This window comes from Octodon degus, unplaced genomic scaffold (genome assembly GCF_000260255.1).
Source record: "Octodon degus isolate 3935 unplaced genomic scaffold, OctDeg1.0 scaffold00015, whole genome shotgun sequence".
Lineage (NCBI taxonomy): Eukaryota > Metazoa > Chordata > Mammalia > Rodentia > Octodontidae > Octodon > Octodon degus.
Window position 1 is genome coordinate 23,093,459 of NW_004524591.1, and position 8,677 is coordinate 23,102,135.

Here is an 8,677-nt window from a genome sequence, read left to right on the forward strand (position 1 = left end):
GGGAGGATAACTTGTGAGACTGTCCAGTTAGCGACCCTGTCTCTCTCTCTCTCTCTCTCTCTCTCTCTCTCTCTCTCTCTCTCTCTCTCTCTCTCTCTCTCTCTCTCTTTCTCACACTCTCTCACTCTCTCCGTCTCCTCTACTTTTCTCTCCTAAGGCTTTCACACTGAGCTACATTCCCAGCCCTTTTTTTTGTATTTTATTTTGGGACAGCATCTCACCTAAGTTGCCTAGGCAGGGATCTATCATGCGATCCTCCTGCATCAGCCTCTCAGAATGCTGGAGTTACATACTCAGATTTGGTCTCCTTTATGAAGGATTGCATTATAATTGGTGTTATGGCTTGCATCTGAACGTGCCTCCAAAGTATCACGAGGTCATAGGTGAAGCTTTCCAGAGGTGGCTGGATCTTGGGTGTGAGGTGCTGTGATTAAGGATGTGATGCTGGTATGGATTCATGGTTAAATGCCAGGATTAAAGCTATCCTGCCCTGTGTGTGAATGCCAAGAGCAAGTAGCCTGAATAGAGTATAAGGGACAGAAAGAGGGTTACTGTTGTCACTGCTTGCTGCATGCTGTTTTACTACCTCACATTGTGCTGCCTTCTGCCTGCCAGGAACTGTTTCTCCTCTGGGATACAACTCTACTAGGCCACCTTGCCTTGGAGCCAGTCAGCTATGGACTGAGACCTCCACAAACTGTGAGCCAAAGAAATCTTTCCTCCTTTAACATTGAGGGTCTGGTACTGTGTCTCAGCAACAAGAAAAATAACTTAGACAGCTGGGTAGCAGAATATAGAAAACAATAAATTAAAAATTATGATCAAGAGGTGATAAGTTCTACTTGATTCATCTGGAGTTATCTTACAGGTTCTCAGGGAGGCAGAGTAGGGAGCAGCGTGCAGGACACCACTCCCATCCACAATGTGAGAGCTTAGTTCTGGACTCAATGCTCCTGACCAGCCAGGGGAGTCCTCAGATGAGACAATGTCAGTCCCAGCAGAGAACACTGTAAGTTAAATCAGATGATGTGTAGATAAATGATTGATAGATAGATATAACATGACATGATAAATATAAATATGCAGGTACACAGACAGATATAATAAGGAATTAGTTTGTGCCATTATGAAGGCCAAGGGGTTCATAATGTTCAGTGGGCAAGCTAGAGACCCAGTAGAGCAGGTGGTGTGCTTCTAGTACAAGTGTGGTGGCCTAAGAACCAAGACACATGATGGTATAAGCTTTAGTCCAAGGATGGGGAAAGGTCAAAGTCCTAGATCAAGCAGTGAGAAGAATTTTCCTTACTCAGCTTTTTTTGTTGTTGTTTTTCAATACCAGATCAAACTTGGGACCTTGTGCTTGCTGGGAAGGCACTTATGCAGCTAAGTGAAAGCCCCAGCCCAGCCTTTTTCTGTTTGATTTAAGTCAATTGATTACCTGAAGTCCCGTATTAAGGAGGTCATCTACTTTCTGCAGTCTACCTATTGCTATGCTCTTATCATCCCTAAACACCCTCCCAGGCAGGTACACCCAGGATGTTTGATCAGATGTCTGGTGACCTGTTAGGCCAATCAAATTGACACATAAACTGTTCTAGCAAGTAACACTCAGGGAAGTTTCTAAGTGAATGGCAGGGAGCAGGTCATTTGGAATTTGGAATTTGTAAAAGAGAAAGAGCCTCTGGGTTACTACAGCAGCCTTCCTGTCCGCTGAGCCCAGCTCATGGATGCCGTGCCTGACACTCCTCTGCTTTGTGCACCATGGCTTGGGTAGCTCTCCTGCCTTCCTAACCATCTGTCATGATGAAGGCCACTAAGAATATTAAAAAGTCTGGGATGCACATGGAAATAATAACAATGGTAAGAGCCATACTTGCATGAGAAGCTACAGGTAGATAAAGGTGTCTTTGAAATTCTTTTCTTTCCAATCAAATGTCACAAGTTCAAAGTGGAAAGAGCATGGCAAGGGAGAAATCTCACTGAGCCCTGCTGCAGGCCATTCTGGTGGGTCATGGGACATTATCTTGGCAACATACATTTCTGGAGAACAAGAACCACTAACCATCAGAAGTATAAGATGAGAACTCCGCCAGGTGAGCAAATTTGGGTTCCTATTATTTACCTGATGTATAAAGTCTTGCACATATATAAAGCTTTGTACATACCTAATATTTTCATTATAAATAACTAGAAGCTTAGGGCATTTTTCAAATTTTATTAATTATTGACATCTCTTCAAGCAACTCTGTTGGTCAGATTTTCTATTTTTGTTCCTATTTGTTGTTGGCTTTTTGAGACAAGGTCTTACTATGCAGTTCCAGCTGGCCTTAAACTCGCTCTGTAGCCCAGGCTGGCTTCAAACAATGCACTGCCTCACCAACACTTGCTATTTTGTTTGTTGAAATGAGTCACCTGAATGACATGAGGTGGTACCTCATTGTGGCTGTGATTTACAGTACATGCTCCTAATGATCAGTGGTGCTGGGAACCTTTTCATGTGCTTACTGCCCATTTTTATGTTTTCTTTGGGAAAAAAGGCCAAAGTCTTTCAAGTCTTTTCTCATTTTTAAATTGGGGGCCAGGGAGATAGCTCAGTGGTGTAAATGCCTATCTGGCAGAAGTAAAGTCCCAAGTTCAATCTCTGGTACTGAAAAAAAAATCCTAACAAATTGGGGGTTTTCTCTTAAGTTATGAGTTCTTTATATATAGCTGAGACTAGCTCTCTATCAAAGGACTTTCTTCTAAGCCATGGGTTGTTTTCCCTCTGCTGATTGCAACCTTTGAGGCATAGCAGCTTTTAGCTTTGATGCAGCCTAATTACCTATTTGTACATTTATTGCCTGTGCTTTTAGTGTCATATCCAAAATATCATTGCCAAAAAAATGTCACAAAGCTTTTCCTGTTTTTTGTTTATTTTTCAGCTTTACTTTGGTCTAACTGCCAAAAATTATATACAGTTCAGGTATAAAACTTGATGTTTTGACATAAGTATGCATTGGGAAATGATCAGCATATTAAGCTTATTAATATATTTGTCACCTCAAATAGTTACTTTTCCTCTTTCTTTTTTTCTTGTTTTCCTCTTTCTATGTGTGTTTTTGTGTGTGCATTTAAAATCTACACTCTTAGCAAAAATAAATATATAATAGAGTATTATTTACTATGGTCACCATACTATACATTAGATCTTCAGAACTTATTTTTTTTTAACTTTGTACATTTTGATCAATGTCTCTCTATTTCACTCTCTCCAAAGTCTCTTCAGCTACTATTATATTCTCCATTGTTGTCAGTTTTACTTTCTTAAAAAATTCAACATATGAGATCATATATTATCTTTCAGGGCATGATTTATTTTAGTTAGTATAATGTCCTCCAAGTTCATTTATGATATTATAAATGGCAGAATTTTTCCTCTTTTTAAAAACAATAATATTCATAGGCACCACCTTTCTTCTTTATCCATTCAACTGTTGACGTGCTAGGTCTTTTCCATATCTGGGTCATCGTGCATAATGTGCCAATGAGCGTATGAGCATCAGTACCTCCTCAAGCAGTGGGGTTGCTGGATCACACAGCAGTTTTAGTTTTAATTTCTTAAAGGAAACTCGTTGTTTTCCACAGTGGCTATAAACCAATTTATATTCAAGAGTATTCAAAAGTTCCCTTTCTCCACATCCTTGCTAACATTTGTTTTCTTGATGATTGAAGTTGACCACCTTTCCATATTTCTGTTAACCATCTGTACATTGTTAGAAAAATACCTATTCTGATTCTTGGGCCCCTTTTTAACTGGCTTGAGGGTTTTTGTTGTTGTTGTTGCATTTTGTTTTTGAATGAGTTGAATTTATTCCTTGTATCCTTTTGATGATATTAGCCCTTTTTCAGGTCAATGGTTTGTAGATAATTTTCCCATTCTCTCTCTTGATTGTTTCCCTCACATGCAGGTTTTAGTTTGATCCTATGCCACTTATCTGACTCTATGCATATATCTTGTACTTCTGTGTCAATTTGAAAAATCATCACCAAGAACCATGTCAAAAATATTTTTTTCCTGTGTGTTCTTAGTAGTTTTATACTATTAAGTTTTATATTTAAACCTTAATTTAAGTTGGTTTTTTGTGGGGAGGGGTATAGTGAGATGTGGGTTCAATTTCATTGTTCTACATGTATGTACTCAACACCATTTGTTCTGCTTTAAAAAACATATACATTATTTGCTTTCCTTGAGTCTTCAGCTTCTTCCTGTAGTTGCTTCAACATCCTTTGTTAGTTACTTACTCTGCTTATTAAATTCTCTATAGATTTCTGCCAGGGCCTAATGTTTCCTGCTGCATCTCTGACTGATAGGAATGGGAAGGGAATCTAAATACAATCATTTGAAAACAGCCAGTGAAACTGCATAATTAGTCCAGAGAGATGTTCACCTTGACTTTTAATCCTGGGTGCAGGTTGCAGATTGAGAGGAACATAGGTGTCACCTCTTTTACTCTTTCTTTCCTTTTCTTTGCTCTCTTTCTTTCCTCTCTTTCTTTCTTTGTTTTTCTCTTTTCCCATGGGAAAGGAGAAGCAGGATAAAGGAAGGGAAGGAAAATTCTGATGTTTTTCTTTTTAAAAGCTAAAATTTCAAAGGGAATACTTAATGTAAAAGACCAGCATTCTCTGCTGAACACTGGGCTGGCCAGATAACTCGGCAGATAAAAGCACCTGCAAGCAAGCACAGGGCTGGGCGTTAGATCCCCTGGCCTGCTTTGTGGGCCTGCCCCCAGGCACACTGAGATAGCAATGGAGACTGGGTGTGGTGGTGCACACCTGTAATCCCAGCTCTTGGGAGACTGTAAACGGGGGAATCACTACAAATTCCATCTAGTAGTGAGACCCTGAGTACCCTGTAGACACATCTCTGCTAAACACTGATTAAGAGAGTTATTATAAGCAGACTGTAAAGTTGTACTATCAGAACTTTAAAGCAACCAAAAGTACTTCGATGATCTCACCAAACCCAACGCAAGAAGTCAAGTGTTGGGCTGGGATGTGTCTCAGTGGTAGAATGCTTGTCGAGCATGAACTGAACTCTGGGTTTGATCCTAGCATTGAATGAAAACAAAGATTAAGCATTGTGTATATAGGGCTCAGCCATGGAAATTTGTTTGTAATTTGGGTATATGAGTCCAACTCATGGCTAGATTCCATTAAACAATAATTTATCAGAATTTAGTGAAAAAGATGACATCAATTTGGAACTGCTAAAGTGTTCTTTTAATCTTGTTCCTATAGGCCTGTCTGAGAGTGATTATATCTTCTCCTGGCTTAATTTTCTTCTATGTATTTGAACTTTCTAATTGGGCAAAATCTTCCTCATCCAGGACCGCATCAATCATTGACTAATCTGATATCACTCAGAAGGCTTTCTGTCCTCTACCTGAATTTGAATTAAATTATTCTGTAAACTACACTCAGAACCTTATAAACATAGGGGTGAATACTGAGCACAGTTGGAACTATAGCACTTCCTCTACCTGGAAGCTGTCTCTATCACTGATTCAATGATCATAAATTGCTGCTGCTACTCTTATTAATGGCCCCACTTCTTTCCAACAGCATCCATCAAAATTTCAGGGATTGGCTGGGGCCTCAGATAAAAATAATCAATGCACTATTGATTAGAAAATTTTGCAAACCCAACCCACTGCAAGGATAACAACCATCACAGTTTACATGGTGAATTCCTGATCCTTGGACTTATCAAAAATTATTCACATCCATTTTTCTGGATGTGGGTCATAGTTTAAAATATAGAGAGACTTGCATTTTCCTGACTAATCGGCCTACACTTATTCAAATAATGGCTCGAGTTAGGAGCGAGAACTTCCAAAATTGATTCATATCTTCTCATCCAACCATTTCTCAAAAAAGCTGCCACATCTTCTTAGATAAATCCTAAACAATATTTTATGTTTTCATTAAGCTTGTTTTTAAAAATGAAAATAAAACGACAAGGTATTTTTCACCCTGGCAATAAACCTGCACAGGCAGAGAATTAGATGTCAGAATCTTTAGTAGCAACCACATTATTTAGCTGATGAATTAATAGGAATTTGTGGAATAGGAGGTAGGATTTAAAGTTAAAACTGAATAACAATTAGGTTTTAGTGTCATTAAAATTCCACTTTCAGCTGCTACTAATTTTCTTTTGGCCACAAAAGACATTCATTTTTCTGAATAAAGAGGAAAGAGATCTATATTGTTTTACAACAGTACTCTCCAAAAAGACTGCCACTGTAGTAAGAGGTTGTCATTTTAATTGCAAAGACAGGAATAAATGAACAGAAAGGAAAAGATAAGGAAAGACAAGAACGCATGCACTGTGGTGCAGGCTCGCATCCAGGAAGCATGAGCAAACTCAGCTGTATTCTCTTGGAAAGAAAACAGCTGTAAGGCAGTAACCAGCAAGAGTAGAGGCAGTCCCTGGGCCCCCTGTCTGGAAGCAGAGCACCAGCTCCTATGCGTGTGGGCCAGATATTGCCAAGAGAGAAATTAGATGCTTCAAAAGGAGGTTGGAAATGTGCAAAGTAAGGCAAGTCTATTTAACTCCAAGTGACAGTGTCGCCATTGGCCTTAAGCTCTCATTGAGATACTAATTTATATTTGGAACTTACATGGAGATGAAGAGCTTCAGAGACTAATACCCAAACATGGAGCATCTTGTATACTAAATATTTTAAGCTGAAGGGATTTGACATAGATATAGAATCAGGAGAGTCACTGACCATCCCTCCCCTCTCCCCTGAAAGAGTTTGCAAAACCTAGGAAGGATTTTCTGGCCTTCCCTGAAGCAGATCTTGGAAAATCACTTGAGAGGTGCCCTTCCTATGTCTTGAGGAAAGGAACTTCAGCGAAGATCTGAACAGAACTTACTAACTTCCCCCCAGGCTGTTAGCATTAGATCATATGCTTTCACCTTGTCATATTTTTCTATGACTTTCCACTTGCCATTAAACCACTACAAACAATATTTGGGTTTCCCTGATCCAGGAAAAATATAAAATTCCCAACCTGCTAGAGGTCAAATGTACCAAGTTTGTGGACTTAACAACCTTGAGGAATGAAGTCAGGAACCAAAAAAGAAAATCAGAAGAGCTTCTAGGAAAGGCAGAGCACCAACGCCTATGGGTGTGGGCCAGATATTGCCAAGAGAGAAATTAGAGATGTTGTGCAAGGTAAAGCAAATGCTTTTAACTCTAAATGACAGTATCCTTCCAAGAAGGACTTTTTTTTTTTTTGCTGGTTCAGGATGCCTTCAGGGCAGGTCTGGTAATGCATAAGGATATGGGGATTGAACCACAGACTGACTGCTTGGTTTAAACAGGAACTTAAACAACCGAGCTATTGGGCAGACCCCCCAAAAGTTCTTTTCGTGTATGTGTGTAGAACTGGGGATTGAACTCAGGCCCTTGTGCTTGTCAGGGAAGCGCTTATCCTACTAAGCCATCTCCCTGGCTAGGAATGAAGAAGGATAGCTTCTAATTTTCCAGGAGGGGTCCTCAAAGAATGGCCACTGAGGCAGGGGATAATTTATACAGCAAATACAGTATGGGTCCAACATGAGTCAAACTATAATCAACTTTAGGTTTACAAGTATAGTTACTATAGGCAGCTAAGTTAAGTAGAAATAAATATGTAATCAAAGAGAGACTGGCCTCTCCAAAAATTCAGCAGAAAAAATGAAGACAACTAGGCATGGTGGCACATACCTGCGGGGAAGTGTTGAGCCATATCTGGGCCTGAGGTCAGCAAACTCCTTGGGACTAGAGCAAAGCCAGTCCCAAGGACACAGGGTGCCAGAGGCAGACTGCAGAAACAAGTTGACCTCTAGCTCAGTTGCATATCAGCAGGTGTCTGTCCTTGATATTCTTCCTTTTTTACTATAATACAGAGAGCTCTGAGAATGTTTTGCTTTCATTGTTCTCAGCAAACGCTGGGCCCTTGCACTCTGGATCTTGTCCTGTGTTTTTTCCTTTTGTTTGTACTTTATATAAATAAAGACTCAGGCTGGGACATGGCCACTGCTTCTCCAGCAGAGGGCAGGTCCCACCCAGCCCCAGCTTTTGTGTGTCTTGTTTCTTCTTACTTTCTTATTGCCTCCCCTCAGGACCTCACTGGCTGTGCAGGTTGCAGCACATACCTGTTATCCCAGCACTCAGGAGACTGAGGCAGGGGATCACTGTGAATTCAAGGCCAGTCTGAAGAAGGTCAGGCCCAAGAGAAAGATGCAATATACAGTCCTACATGCTCCCTAAGTGATAAATAGTAATTTGAGATTTTATTGTATTTAGTACCACATAGACCATTAAGTTCAGATAAGCATCAGATATCCAAGGGGGTGAATAGAACACCCTCTCCCAAAGATGTTTCTGTTTTAGAAGTCATACACAAGCCATCATTATTAATGCCAGTTGCATAACCTTGCTAGGTGCCTTGCTTTCCTATTGAATCAATATTAGCTAAGCAGCTATACTTGTAATGCTATAGGCTGATTATAGTTGGACCCACCTGTAGCCACATTTTCACTTTGCTGTATAAACTATCCTTGACAAAGGGTCTCCGTGGAAGCACACTTATAGGACACCTCCTGTCTCTCAGGAGCTACGCTCCATCAAATTTTCCTGCTTCTGAC

The 8,677-nt window shown here is 40.1% G+C and overlaps 1 protein-coding gene across 1 annotated transcript in view; it reads right to left on the reverse strand.

Annotated features, from left to right (window-relative positions):
- The window catches only part of Lrguk (leucine rich repeats and guanylate kinase domain containing), a 143,813-nt gene extending 135,993 nt beyond the window's left edge, over positions 1-7,820 (reverse strand). Inside the window, exon 1 of the mRNA XM_023709923.1 lies at positions 7,755-7,820. The gene's annotated coding sequence lies outside the window, so the exon portion shown is untranslated. The remainder of the gene's footprint in view (positions 1-7,754) is intronic.
- Between the last annotated feature and the right edge of the window lie 857 nt (positions 7,821-8,677).